General features: G+C 48.9%; 1 pseudogene; it reads right to left on the reverse strand.

Moving 5' to 3' along the window:
* Nucleotides 1–5,477: 5,477 nt before the first annotated feature.
* Nucleotides 5,478–6,676, reverse strand: LOC106808967 (annotated as a pseudogene).
* Nucleotides 6,677–14,110: the final 7,434 nt, after the last annotated feature.

Genomic DNA, 14,110 nt, shown 5'->3' on the forward strand with positions numbered 1-14,110 from the left:
ATACAGAGAGAGACGTTCTAAACACCCTTGTCTCTACCATTCGCTGGCGACACAATGAGTGTGACAGGTCACGCCCCTTTTGGAACGCCAGGCTAGCTAGCTAGGCTAGCATACGCTAACGCGTGTGCACGCCAAACAGTCGCGTGGCGCCATCTATTGCACACAAAATTCGCTACAATAGGCTAAATACGTTCTAGATGTCAGATTCCCTTTAAAAAGACAAATAGTTATTAATGAATATTAAATAACTGCCACATCTGACAGAATTTTCAGTTATTACTTGCCATCCTACAGTTTGAAATTCCAAGACATCTCAATTTAGAATGTATGTCCACAAAATAAAGTGATTGACCAATTTATATTCTAAAACAAATTTTGATATTAATATTCTGAGACACGATGTCGACACCGTATGGATACTACTAAAGTTTCAATTTTAATCTAAACTAGCCATGTTTACCTGCATACAAACTTAATCCATTGAATAAGTTTGCCCCCACCTCGCACACAATTCCCTAAAGAAAAAGAACTTTCAATACGGTTCAATTTAAAAAAAAATCCTGTAAGTCCTAAGAGTCCAGCCTTGTAAAACAATTGGGCAGCACCCCCCCCCCGCCCCTTGCCTAGGCCATTTTGTCATTCCCCAACCCATTTCCCATTTGTCCTGGGGGGGGGCGGAGAAAACATGCATTAATGTACACATTGTGTGTGTGAGGGGGCCAGCAAACTAAATTTTAGAGAACCCCAACGATGCATGTTTGGGCAAAAGTTGTTGGGCATCGTTGGTCCGCGGATCACGAAGAAAGCGATTGCGATTGCGGCTGGCAATTAGCCCTCAATAGAGGCTGGCATTGACACTAAGATTCTTGGCTACAGGTATGTTGAAATGCTGTTGCACAAAGTCAAAAATGAAAGTAGTGAAGTCAATATACTAGTAGCAATGTACGGTACCGTAATGATTCGTCGTATAAATCAAATTTCGTATTTTGTTTGTCATCAAGGACGCAAAATTCCACGACCCGACTGTACAACTGGTGCCGGGGCAAGTGCCTGTAGCCACGTCGACATTTACATTTGGATCCGGGTGTAGACATGACATATGTAGAATATTTTGATAATTCATCTTAATCAATAATTTCCATTTATTCTTGCAGGTGAATCGTATCACAGTCTCAGCTTTTCATACAGAGTGGGGCACAGTACAATATCACTCATAGTAGATGAAACATGCACATCCCTATATGATACAATGCAGGCCCGTAACCAGCGAGTTTTGCGGGGGGATCGAATTAGGTAACACCCGGAACTCGAGGGCTGAGCCCGAGCGCGGCGGGGGGTATGGGGGGCCCTCTCCCAGAAAATTTTGAAAAAATGGGACCCCTTTAGCGCCATTCTGACGTATTTTCTGCTGCGTTTGAATACATTTTCAAACCAGTTTTTTGTAAAATAATGTTTATGTATTACTGGAAACAAAGATGGTTTGGAACATACACATACGATGTGTAAACCGTAAACAGTAAAATGCCGGCTATACATAACATTGTGTAGCGTTTTCGCCGGCTCCAGTTATGTCTCCTTTTCCGGTCGTACCCTTCACACGGGCTTGATAGGGCCCGTGCCTGCGTTGTGTTGTCCTAATCCCCCTTCGTCGTCTACACCCGGAGTCAGCTTGTAAAGGAAAAGCTTGCAGAAGACGTGAAATTCAGAAAGAGGGCCGAAGATAGAAGTGGAGTGATAATATGACGGGACAAGCCCGGCTGTTTATTACGGGTTGACACCCAGAAGCGCCAATTTTCCAATTCACACACAGGCAGAGAACCAATGCTCGGATACACGTACAATAAGCGCGGCGCCACTGTTACTCACCCTCTCTCTCTCTCTCTCTCTCTCTCTCTCTCTCTCTCTCTCTCTCTCTCTCTCTCTCTCTCTCTCTCTCTCTCTATCTCTCTCTCTCTACTGTTTCACCCATAACTCCGCTGTTTAACCGCTTGCGTCTACACTCTTTGTTCGACTCGACTGCTAAAACTCGCATTCTCCGACAGTGGTCTGGCAACTCGCAACTCTCAACTGGCTCTCTCCGACAGTCACAGTCGCTTATATTTTACATCATCACGTGACGTCGTGACGGATACAATAATGTCTTTCAGATCGCATTCCTTTCTCGAAGCTCACCAATCGCTTCTCTGTTTACCTGCGTCATACCACACGTGATTCTTCCCGATTGGACTACTCCGCCCCTCTCCGTTGACACGCCCTTTTTTCCTGCTTACTCTCTCACAACCGCCAGCTCCTCCTACCGTTCACATGTCCCCCGCCAAATATCACTCCTAAAACTAATGTATACGCCATACAATGCTAGCCTAAAATATCACTCGTGCTCGATATTACACACTCGCCCCGCGCGGCGTGTATCACCGCACCGCACCGCCGGCACCTCAGGCGCTGCGCGCGCGTGCAACATACATGATGCATATCACCGTCGCACCGCAGGCGCGCGCGCGGTATATCTCACCGCCGCACCGCATACCACCGCTGCGCCCGCGGACCTCTATCACCGCCGCACCGCCCGGGCGCGCGCGGTATATATCACCGTCGCGCCGCATACTACTGCTGTGCCGCGGGGGCGTGCGCGGTATATATCACCGCCGCGCCCCATGCCTACCGCTGTGCTGCGGGGGCGCGCGCGTATATATCACCGCCGCGCCGCATACTACCGCTGTGCCGCGGGGGCGCCGCGCGCGGTATATATCACCGCCGCGCCGCATCCTACTGCTGTGCTGCGGGGTCGCACGCGCGCGGTATATATCACCCCGCGCCGATACTACCGCTGTGCCGCGGGGGCGCCGCGCGGTATATATCACCGCCGCCGCCGCATACTACCCTGTGCCGCGGGCGGCGCCGCCGCGGTATATATCACCGCCGCCGCCGCATACTACCGCTGTGCTGGGTCGCGCGCAGTATATATCACCCCCCCCCCGCGCCGCATACTACCGTTGAGCCGCGCGGGTGGTGCGCGCGGTATATATCACCGCCGCGCCGCACATACTACCGCTGTGCCGCGGGGCGCCGCGCGGTATATATCACCGCCGCGCCGCATACTACCGCTGTGCTGCGGGGTCGCGCGCAGTATATATCACCGCCGCGCCGCATCCTACGCTGTGCCGCGGGGGCCGTGCGCGGTATATATTCACCGCCGCGCCGCATCCTATGCCTGTGCCGCGGTGCGCGCGCCGCGCGCGGTATATATCACCGCCGCGCCGATACTACTGCTGTGCCGCGGGGCGCGCGCGGTATATATCACCGCCGCGCCGCATCCTACCGCTGCGGCCGCGGGGCGGCAGCGCGCGGTATATATCACCGCCGCGCCGCATACTACGCTGCGTGCTGCGGGGGCGCGCGCGCGGGTTATATCACACCGCCCGCGCCGCATACTACTGCTTCTGCCGCGGGGGCGTGCGCGTTATATATCACCGCCGCGCCGCCATACTTACCGCTGTGCCCGGGGGGCGCGCGCGGTATATATCACCGCCCGCGCCGATCCTACCGCTGGTGCGCGGGGGCCGCGCACGTATATATCACCGCCGCGCCGCATCCTACCGCTGTGCCGCCCGGCGGCGCGCACGTGATATATCATAGCCGCGCCGCATCCTACCGCTGCTGCTGCGGGGCGCGCACGGTATATATCACCGACGCGCCGCATCCTACCGCCTGTGCCTGCGGGGTGCGCGCGCACGGTATATATCACCGCCGCGCCGCCGCATCCTACCGCTGTGCCGCGGCGGGGCGGCGCACGGTATATATCACCGACGCGCCGCATCCTACCGCTGTGCTGCCGGACTGGGCGCGCGCCGGTATATATCACCGCCGCGCCGCCATATACCGCTGTGCCGCGGGGGCGCGCGTATATATCACCGCCGCGCCGCATCCTACCGCTGTGCCGCGGGGCGCGGCGCCCCGGTATATATCACCGCCGCGCCGCATCCTACCGCTGTGCTGCGGGGGCGCGCGCGGTATATATCACCGCCGCCGCCGCATACTACCGCTGTGCTGCGGGCGCCGCGCGCGCGGTATATCTCACCGCCCGCGCCGCATCCTACCGCTGGCCGCGGGGGGCGCGCACGGTATATATCACCGCCGCGCCGCATACTACCGCTGTGCTGCGGGGCGCGCGGCGCGGTATATCTCACCGCGTGCCGCATCCTACCGCTGTGCCGCGCGGCCGCGCGCGCGCGGTATATCTCACCGCCGCGCCGCATCCTACCGCTGTGCCGCCGGGCGCCGCGCGGTATATATCACCCGTCGCGCCGCATACTACGCGTGTGCGCGGGGGCGCGCGCGCGGTATATATCACCGCCGCGCCGCATACTACCGCTGTGCCGCGGGGGCGCGCGCGCGGTATATATCACCGACGCACCGCCGCGCTCGCGGGCGCGCGCTGTGTATATCTCACCGCCCGCGGGCGGACCGCCACGCCGCCATACCACCGCCTGCGCACGTGGACCGCTATCACCGCCGCCGCCGCATACCACCGCTGCGCGCGCGCGACCGCTATCACCGCCGCGCCACATACCACCGCTGTGGGCGCGACCACTATCACTGCGCGCCCCGGGCGGACCGCCACGCCGTTCGCGACGTGCGCGCACGGTGCATACGCCGTTCATGACTTGCTGCGGCGCTGTATCTATCTCGCGCCTCATGGCTGCTGTTACAATTGCATACATAATGAAGAATGCATGGATAAGTAGATGACCCTTAACAACATAATACAGTATTATTTTTCCGTACACTGTTCGATGCAGTTGTTTCCACTGCAACCCCCCCCAGTTTTAGACCGGTCATTTGATGGTCTAAGTGTAATATTATGGATCAACACATGTTGTTAGTTGATATATAATTTATTGTTCTAAGGAGCCATCCTCAAACACAGCTCACGCTTCAAGCACACGCAGCAGAGAGAGCGAGTCTCTCGTAGAATCTCGTACGCTCTCGTGGCCAACAAGCCATTCCTGTTTGGTGGTCACAGGTCTTTCAGTCGTGTTATGATGCGCGCCGTGCCTGTGTTAGTCTGCGGCACAACGACTGGGTTGTCCCCAAGTTGACTTGCTTGCCTGCTTTGGGCACCACTACGTAATTGTTGTTCATACGTTTCACGAGTGTTGTCACACGTTCCATGAGTGCTGTTCACACGTTCCATGAGTGCTGTTTACACGTTCATGAGTGCTGTTCACACGTCCCATGAGTGTTGTTCACACGTTCCATGAGTGTCGCCTTGATGTGCCCGATCACGTCCCCTGAACCCCCGAACGTATTGCGTTCGCGTATCTTCCTTGCTTGGCGCTCTATGTGAGGTGTTTACAGTACGTGGTTTCACTCCATCCTGTGTGAGGGAGTAAGTTCGGTTGGGTTTTCCAGACCGACGACTTGTCGAGACTGCGAAACCGTATGGTACCGCTTACTTGTTCTCTGCCCACGTACGCTCACTGTACGCTCACATACTCTGCTACGTGCCACACAATCAGTCCGATGTAGTTCCATTGGCGTTTCCGAAACCTCGATCTACGGGTCTGGACAAGTTCTGCTTTGTCCACTGCTGGAAGGATGCCCTCAGGTGACCCGTGCAGGCTGTAGAAAGCCTGCGTCAGCCTTGGCGGCTTGTACGACGTGAACTGCGCCATCCGATGAGCACCTGCTGCCACAGGATCTGCACATATTCTGAAATTGATAAAGCCGTGTTAGAATAGACTTATAATGTCTTGTTCATCAATATGTTAGGTGCAGCATGTTACTCAAACAATTTACTGAGTTTAGACATTGCTAATTTTTAATTGAGGATAAAATTTACAACAATTCAATATATTTACCTCTTGCGTTTGATTCTTTGCCGAATAACTATTTCATATCTTTCATTTACTGCGTAATTAAAATCATTCTAAAAAAGACTGAACTATATTTACAAATTTTATTTTAATAAATAAAAAAGGTACCTATGTGTTCTCGACTTTCACTTGCTTGACGGCCGCAGTTGCTCCCTTCTTTGCTTTTGGGTAGTTCACTCTCCACTGCAGTCTCCTTCTTGGTTCTGGCCTGCTGCTTGTCGCTGTTTTCGTTGAAATGGAGTGCTGAGAGGTACATCCTGAAAACACAATGTAAAGTATCACAAAACCATTCTTTGTGCATACACAAGTAAATATGAAATTACCAATTAACACATTCATTTCGACATTTGGATAAAGTATATATGGTATATATGATACAAATAATATATATCCTTATCATATATTCTACTATAACAGGGGAAATTGGGATATTTATCCTGTTACACTATTATTACAGCAGCATTATTAACGAATTATTATTTGGGACCAAAATGTCAGATTTAATTTGTGAGTCCTTCCCCCACAAATATGTCAGTATACGATATGATATAAGGGAGTAATTTACAATTTTCTTACCTGGCCTGTTTTTTTACCTGGGAAACATGTTACGTTAATGCCCATATTAGAAAATGCTGTTTTATGTTCTCACCTTACAAGCATGGCTCTGTGGAAGAAGTGGATACTCTTTGGTGCAAAGTGGTTCACCACGTTGTGGAACACCTCCAGATAGTACGTCTGGTAGAGTGAGACAACTGACCAATGTCACGCAGAAGGTAAGAGCTTGTGATGATTCCATCCATCACTTTGTGTACGGCTTGGAACCTATAAAATCAACCAGAAATAATTTAGTGAAAATGTATCACAAGTACTCTGTGCATCGTCAATGCGCACCTTCACGTCATGGTGAACGTTATTCGACGAGTCATATTTGGTGGGCCATTCCCACTTGCTTTCAAAAATTTACAGGTACATGGAAATAAACTAGGAAATCAAGTTTTAACAGAAACTGAGCATATTTCAAGTGAAAATTTATTATTGGAATGCGTATAGAAACTCCATGGTGAATGAGAATGGTCATTATCAAATTTCTGAAACTACATGTAGGGTTAAAATTTGTGAAAATATGTACCCATACATTTTGGTTTTGAACAAATACAGTTCAGATTTATAAATTCTGTACAATTTTACAATCGGCTGAAGATTCTCATCCATAAAATACTAATTGATATATGAATGGCAAACATAATAGTACACACCTGCTTCAAGCCAGATCGCTTCTCCAATGGGGCCGTGTGCACACTTTGGAAAGCGGTCAGAATGGCCGCGTATGTTTGTCGGCAATGTGTTCATGATGGATTTCCACTTGTCCAACTTCAACTCGCTGTCTTCTCCAGAGGATGCGGCAACCATGACATGTGTGAAGCCGATTTTACCACAGTTGTAGGCTCTGGCAGCCAGCCTTCTTTGACGCAGTCTCCAGTTTCTTGCTGACACCTGTAAACACAACAACATGCATATAATCAGTTTACTGCATTGAAAATTTAAACAAATATTTTAGAGGCGGTCTGGTAGACATCCTCGAAACACTTGCAATGCAACTCTTCTCCAGGATTCGCTGTTGGGTCGTTTCGAGTGCGAGTCTGGTCTGGTTCTGGGTCTGGTAGGAAGTCAACAGAGCGGAACTTCTCTTGATTCATTCTTGGAGGCCTGCAGATCAAACATCAAAAGATTCATCCACATAATATTAAGTGCGCAGGAAGGTCAAGGTGAATCAAATATCCGCTACTACATGTATATTCTAACAATACATTTACAAGCATGTTTCTAGATAGACTACTAGTATTTAATTACCTGCACATCTTGCACCCGGTTGCCACACTTTTTCATCTGGAACGTGTAATGTCTCCGGCGACAGCAATGATCCATGAATTCCTGGAGTTTTGCCTTCGACTTGACATCATTCTTGGTGGTGTCTGTGATCTGCAAAATACAAGACATGCCACACATGAGACAAAATATGGACTGAACAGAACTCAATGTGCATGTTTAGACATGAAAACTATCATGTTTACTGCAGATGCTGATCCTATAGACTGGATTCAGATATGGCTAAAAGGAAAAACAAGGTCATATCAGTTTTCATACACTGCTGGTTAAATTATCATAATTTAAACTTGACATAGTATTTCCTTTTTTCAGCTGCAGTTTTACAATAGAGTGCAACACATACCTGAAGAGTTTCATCAACAGTCTGTAGGTTTGACCAGAGATCATGGACTTCTCGTTCAAGGGCAGGTTCAAAGACTTCAAATGGCTGGCCTTTGAGTTCTAAACGCTTCATGAGACCAGAGATCATCTCACGGCATGGCGAAAGAGATTGAGCCAGCTCCGCCTTCAGGTCATCTGTGTCACAAGCAGTCCTCAAACTGTTCAAGTTGTTGCATTTTTCTGAAAATCAATGGTGTTAGGCAGAAGTTACAAAGTAAAGTAAATTTAATTTATGTCACCATATTAAAGCAACGATATTCACTCAATCGTTCATAATTTAATCGATGTTCTATGATTTTATTCATTGGGTAAATGAGATGAATGACTGTGACGTGTTTGCACTGTAAATAATTCCCCGATTTGGGAGATGTTACATAGTGAGGCCACATAACAAACAGTGAAAAAAACAGATTTGCGTGATTTGCTTGACCTCCGGCTATTGGTCGGTTACGTAGAGACGGTGTGGAACTTTACACAGCAACTCCGCACACGCTGTTCAATCTTCCACACGTGGAAGGCACGCCACAGATCGAGGCATTTTGCATGCGCACACGCTGTTGCGATGGCGCAGCAAAGTCCACAGCGTGTGCGGCGGGCTTTACAGAAACTCGTTGATTGCCATTGTCGAAGCAGAGCGAAAACCCATGTGTGCCTGTGATGGACAGCACACTTCCGTCAGTGTTGCATAGATGTGATGAAATGATTAATGTCTCGCTTGAGTCTTAACTTGTGCATAGATGGCACCACTGTGATCAGCATAGCAGCTATATCTGGTCAGGGTGTGCGGTTGAGAAAACTGCGATGTGCATGATCAAATCAGACTGAAAGGCTTAGTATTTTGCAGTTTTAGGCAATTTACGAAATTCTTGCTCAATATTATCTTGAAACCTTCTATAAATAAGTTTATAAATTTGCTACAGCATATGATTCTGAAATGACTCACTTGATGTGCTACGCAAATGTCGATAACAATCACACATATAAATCCGCAAATAACCCAGGAATTTGCTGTATAAAATAATGTATATATTTAACAAAGATATAGAATAGTTCTGGATAACATTTGTTAGACACATCGTAATTACAGCAACATCAACTAAAAGAACACAACATTTCTCTCACGTAACAAGACGCTTAGCAAATTTACGCGCTGGTCACGGCTCCAGTATAGGGATGCCTATTGCTACCCGTGATCGTATGAGTGGTTACGCGTGATTGTGTGTGTTACACCCTTTGCTAGCGTCTATGTGAATGCAGGTAATAAGAGAACACAACGACTATGATGAACGCATCCAGTTATCTCTTTAATTGAACATACTTAACTATGCATCCGCCCATAACGTAGCGAATGCGTACAGTCGAGGTACGCGAGTAACATCACCTAACTTACGAGGTTAAGGATGCGTGGTAGCTGACTCGAACCAATATTGTCTAGTCTGTTAAGTGTATCGAACTATTGCTCTGCCCTCCTCTGGTCGAACACGCGGTTATATACTCACATAGGTAGCCACGCCTACCTATTGTTTATGGTCCGTCCGTACTACATTACTGTTTATAATTGGCTAATTCTACCCTGTCTATTCCCGCGTTACAACTTTACACAGCTGGCCATGTATGCGAACCCAGAACAATATGTTATTCCTATATATTTGTTAATCTGTCTTTCGACGGTATTACATAAGTGTAAGCATAATTCTGATCATCCATTGACTGGAAAAACACACACTTAAAAACATGAACTAATATGAGCTGAATTCAAATGGTATGGAACAATCAACAACTAAACTCACTGACTGGGTGCCAAGTCAATAATTCTCTTCATTTTTTCACTGCTTTGCTCTTTATACTACGTGCAGCTCGATCCATATGGTGTTTGTATAAACATTTCCACAACACAATAAAGTTGAATTGAATTTGACTTGTTAGTCTCTACGATATTGATCTGTAGTCCGATAATCATCAGTTCTTCAGCCTATTTTCACAGATAATTAACTGAATAATGTTCTTTGATTCATTATGCACTAGAATATCTTATGATTGTAAATATAGCCACTATATTATTCATTAATAAAAACGTTGCAGTAAAACACAACGATGCTCAAAACATGAACCAGGAAGTAAATGTATTCACCCATTGACGTCATATCCGCGATTAGTTCACTCCGCCGCCATAATAAGCGCCACATTATGAGAAGGGTGTATAGATAGCTAGGCCAAGCCAAACCCCTGTGTCGAAAAAAAGCTTTCATTGAAGGCTGTTTTAAACTGTTCAAATGTCTTGTGTATTGTTGGTAAAGCTATTGTTTGTACATGTATTTGTGGTTGGGTATTTGCTACAGTAATCCCCAATCAATGAGGCCGTCCTGTCGTGCAGGAACCTTACCTGTGGTGTGTGTTCAAACCCCAAATGTGGTGGCCTAAACTTTTGACACGTACAATACGTATGAATAATAAACATGTATAAAGAATACTATAAACGACAGACTAACAAAATGTCAAATAAACGATGGTTTTCATAAACCTGAGCACTGCATCTACCAATGTGTTCCACATATTATATACACCATATTGATAGGGTCTTTTATATTAAGTATTATACTTAAGCCCCATGAAATGCTTATACAACATTGAAAGACATAAATTTTGGCACGTGTATAATACGTATGAATAATACACATGTATAAAGAATACTATAAACGACAGACTGACAGAATGTCAAATAAAGTATGGTTTTCATAAACCTGCTGTATTTACCAATGTGTTTTCTTCTTCTTATTTAGTTGGCTACGCCAGGCCAATCCCCGGTGATGGAAAAATGCCTTCATGCATTGCATTTTTCAACTGTTCGAAGGTATTGTGTGTTGTCGGTAGAGCTATTGTGTTTGTGCACGTATTTGCAGTGGGTTATTTGCTTGTGTAATCCCCAAACACTGAGGCTGTCTTCGCGTGTATAAATATCACCTTTGGCATTGGTTCAAAACCCACAGGTGGTGGCCGTTGCAGCCCTGTAGCGAACTGCACGACGGCTTCCAGGCTAAGTTGTCCCGCCTCTAAAAACGAAAGAAAGTGAAGAATGTACTAGTTGCGATGTATTTCGGTCACTTGATATATTCGACTTTTGCAGCTGCTTTTCGTTTTCCACCCGGTGGCATTTGTTGACTTCACCTCATCTGCCGCTCGATCATCTGCTGGCCATTGCATGCAACATTGCTGCATTGCATGCTGGTTGCCAGCAGTCCGTTTCCTCGCAGAAACGTGATTGTGCTGGGCACGTCCAAACAGTCACGATTCAATTGCCTTGTAGAGGAGAGTAAAAGCCGAGTGAAAAATCCTTATTGAAAATTTCTCTGAATTTCCAATATGAAACAGCTTTCTCCATATTCTGGTTACGTTTTTTGTATTCTTCATAAGTATATTCCAGGTGATAAGTGTAACGATGTAGTTCGTTAGTGATCTATGACTACTGGCGATCTATGGCTAGGCACAGGTAAGGGTGGTTAGGCAGGTAGATACGAGGATGGGAGAACGCAAACCAACATACAGACATCAACCATGATAGTAACGTACCACACTGGCGTTTATTGTTTGACATGATGCAAGTAGATAACAGACACAAGGTATGAGATACGAGCTATTGGAGATGAACAAGAGTCAGTCGGAAGGACAGTCAGGTTCTCCCGAGCTCGGCTTGAGTCTTCGCTTTTAAGCCCGTCCGTAGGTTGGTCACCGCATAAAAACCCGCAGCCTGTCGGGTGACACGTTTCTCACGACGACAGTTTCCTCACGGCGCGACCCCGGAGCGTCCCGCGAGCAGGTGGTGCTCAGCACGTCGCCTGCCCGCCTTCCTCTGTCGGCACCTAAGGTGACACAATCGGGATTCATCTCCGGCGAGGGCGAGGCTTGGGTGTAGGGCCGGTGTTTAGCACACTAAAAGCACGGCTTCATTCTCGCCCCCACGGAGCGAGTTGCTGCGGGTGTAGGCCGTGATGTTATGCGATGCTTCATAAACACTCCTTCGCTACACCTCCTCCCCTTCTTTAAGATGGTCGCGCTCCGACCATCAGAGCTGACCAATATCCTGAACGCGGCTAAAACGAGAGGCGGCGGTACGTAATTTGTAACTGCGCTACTGAACAGCTTGAGTTAAGTTTGCATGAATATACCGCTGATACGCTAGTGCGCCCTTGTATAGCACAATAAAATGCAACGTTTATATAACCGATTACAATGTACATCCTACCGAGATAGCTCACACACATCGCGCGCATCCATATACTATAATATTATATATATATATATACCTATGTGTGTGATTGTAGCTTCAAATACACAGGATACACCAGATACACAGATACAACCTAGTCATAGTTTGCTTTTTCTCCTCTCTCGGGTGCCTTTTCTGTTCTCGTAGTGGGGGTCATCTTAGGAGGGCGTCAGCCGGTACCGGCGAGGTGTGGCAATTTGCTCATACCAGGCGTCTGCGTCGTCATCGTTCTCAGCCCGCGCCGTAGTAAGCCATGCACCGGGGCGAATATAATTGAGGCGGTTTGACAGTGCTCACCAATGTTGTGTAAAAATCGCTATGCGTATGGGAAGTGTTGCATATCCGGCGCGGCGCTAGCGCTCGTGGGCCCGTGGGCAAAGCAGCGTGCAGCTCCGCTTGCTGCTTTCGGCCATTGTTACGCCGCTGGTTGAACGTGCACGACCTCAGTTGTTCGGTGGTGTCTGCGCAGGCAACGTCACTGTCCGGCCGACATGGGCGGCAAGGGTAGATGATCTGGCCGAGCGTCGGCTTGGTAGTCAGTGCCGTGGAGGTGGTGGAGGTTCAGGCCGGCTGCTCCGTCGCCAAGTCACCACTATGGCACGAGGTAGGGGTATGACAGCGTCCCGAGAGGGAACGACGGAGTCACTAGCGCTCGCTCCTGCCTGCTTATGCCTACGGCCGAGAGTCCTCGCCGGCGCTGCGAGGAGGTTGTGGCGGCCACGGGACCTATGGCGCCTGAATCCCGCCCCCCCTCGACACCGCATCACTCCACACGTGCACCTCGCACATATTCGGAGCATATGTGAAGGGTGCCCGCACTCCCGCTAATAGTAGAAGTCGAGCGCAAGTGCCTGAGGGTCCCACCCTTACCCCCACGATGGAAGGGGAATTAGGCATCTCTCCATGCCAGCGGCGGTAGAGTTCCCCCGCAGTCGATTAATGGGGACGTATCGCGGCTCGGAGTGGCGGCAGGCCTATTTAAACCTCCGAATCAGCATCGCGCCGACAAAGAGGAGTCGGCGGGCGCACCGGTACGAGACGATGCGGTCTATCCAAAAATAGGTGCGAGAATTTGTCGGTGGTCGTCTGCGGCCGCCCGCTATCCCAGCCACGATGTCGAAGCCGCCGTCACTCCCGGTGGGGGCAGAGGTATGCTCCCACGTATGAGTGACTGGCAGGCCGTCACACTAGGCGGGTGTGGAACATTGGGAGAAACCAGCCGATCTGCTAACAAGCAGGCCACGATGCCGTAACCGCCTGCCAGCAGGGCTCGCATGATGCTCATATACTGTGGGAGGGTCAAATGCGCCCCCCACGCGAATTCCTCATTTGCGATCGTCCGTCCCAGGTGTGCGGACCAGGGGTTCTCCTCAAGCATTTGCAGCAGGAACGCAACCCAGGGCGTGTCTGCCGGCAGTGCAATGGGGCTGAGGGTGAACCTGGCAACCAGTTCGCCCGCGTAAGCTAGCTCCCATTCCTGGCACTCATAATATAGGTTCAAGTCTGCAAAGAAACCGTAAATCCGCCACGCATTTGCGCAGCGTGGAAAAAATTAATACAAATATAGTAAACACATAATGCTTATGATGAATATATGAAATATAGCGCATGACGTTATAAAGGCGGCAGCGACAGCGGCAGCGACGGTAGAAATGGCGCCGTTAATGGCGTCAACTCTATCTCGTCTGTCAGCTGTGGTGCG

This window comes from Priapulus caudatus, unplaced genomic scaffold (genome assembly GCF_000485595.1).
Source record: "Priapulus caudatus unplaced genomic scaffold, Priapulus_caudatus-5.0.1 Scaffold319, whole genome shotgun sequence".
NCBI lineage: Eukaryota > Metazoa > Priapulida > Priapulimorpha > Priapulimorphida > Priapulidae > Priapulus > Priapulus caudatus.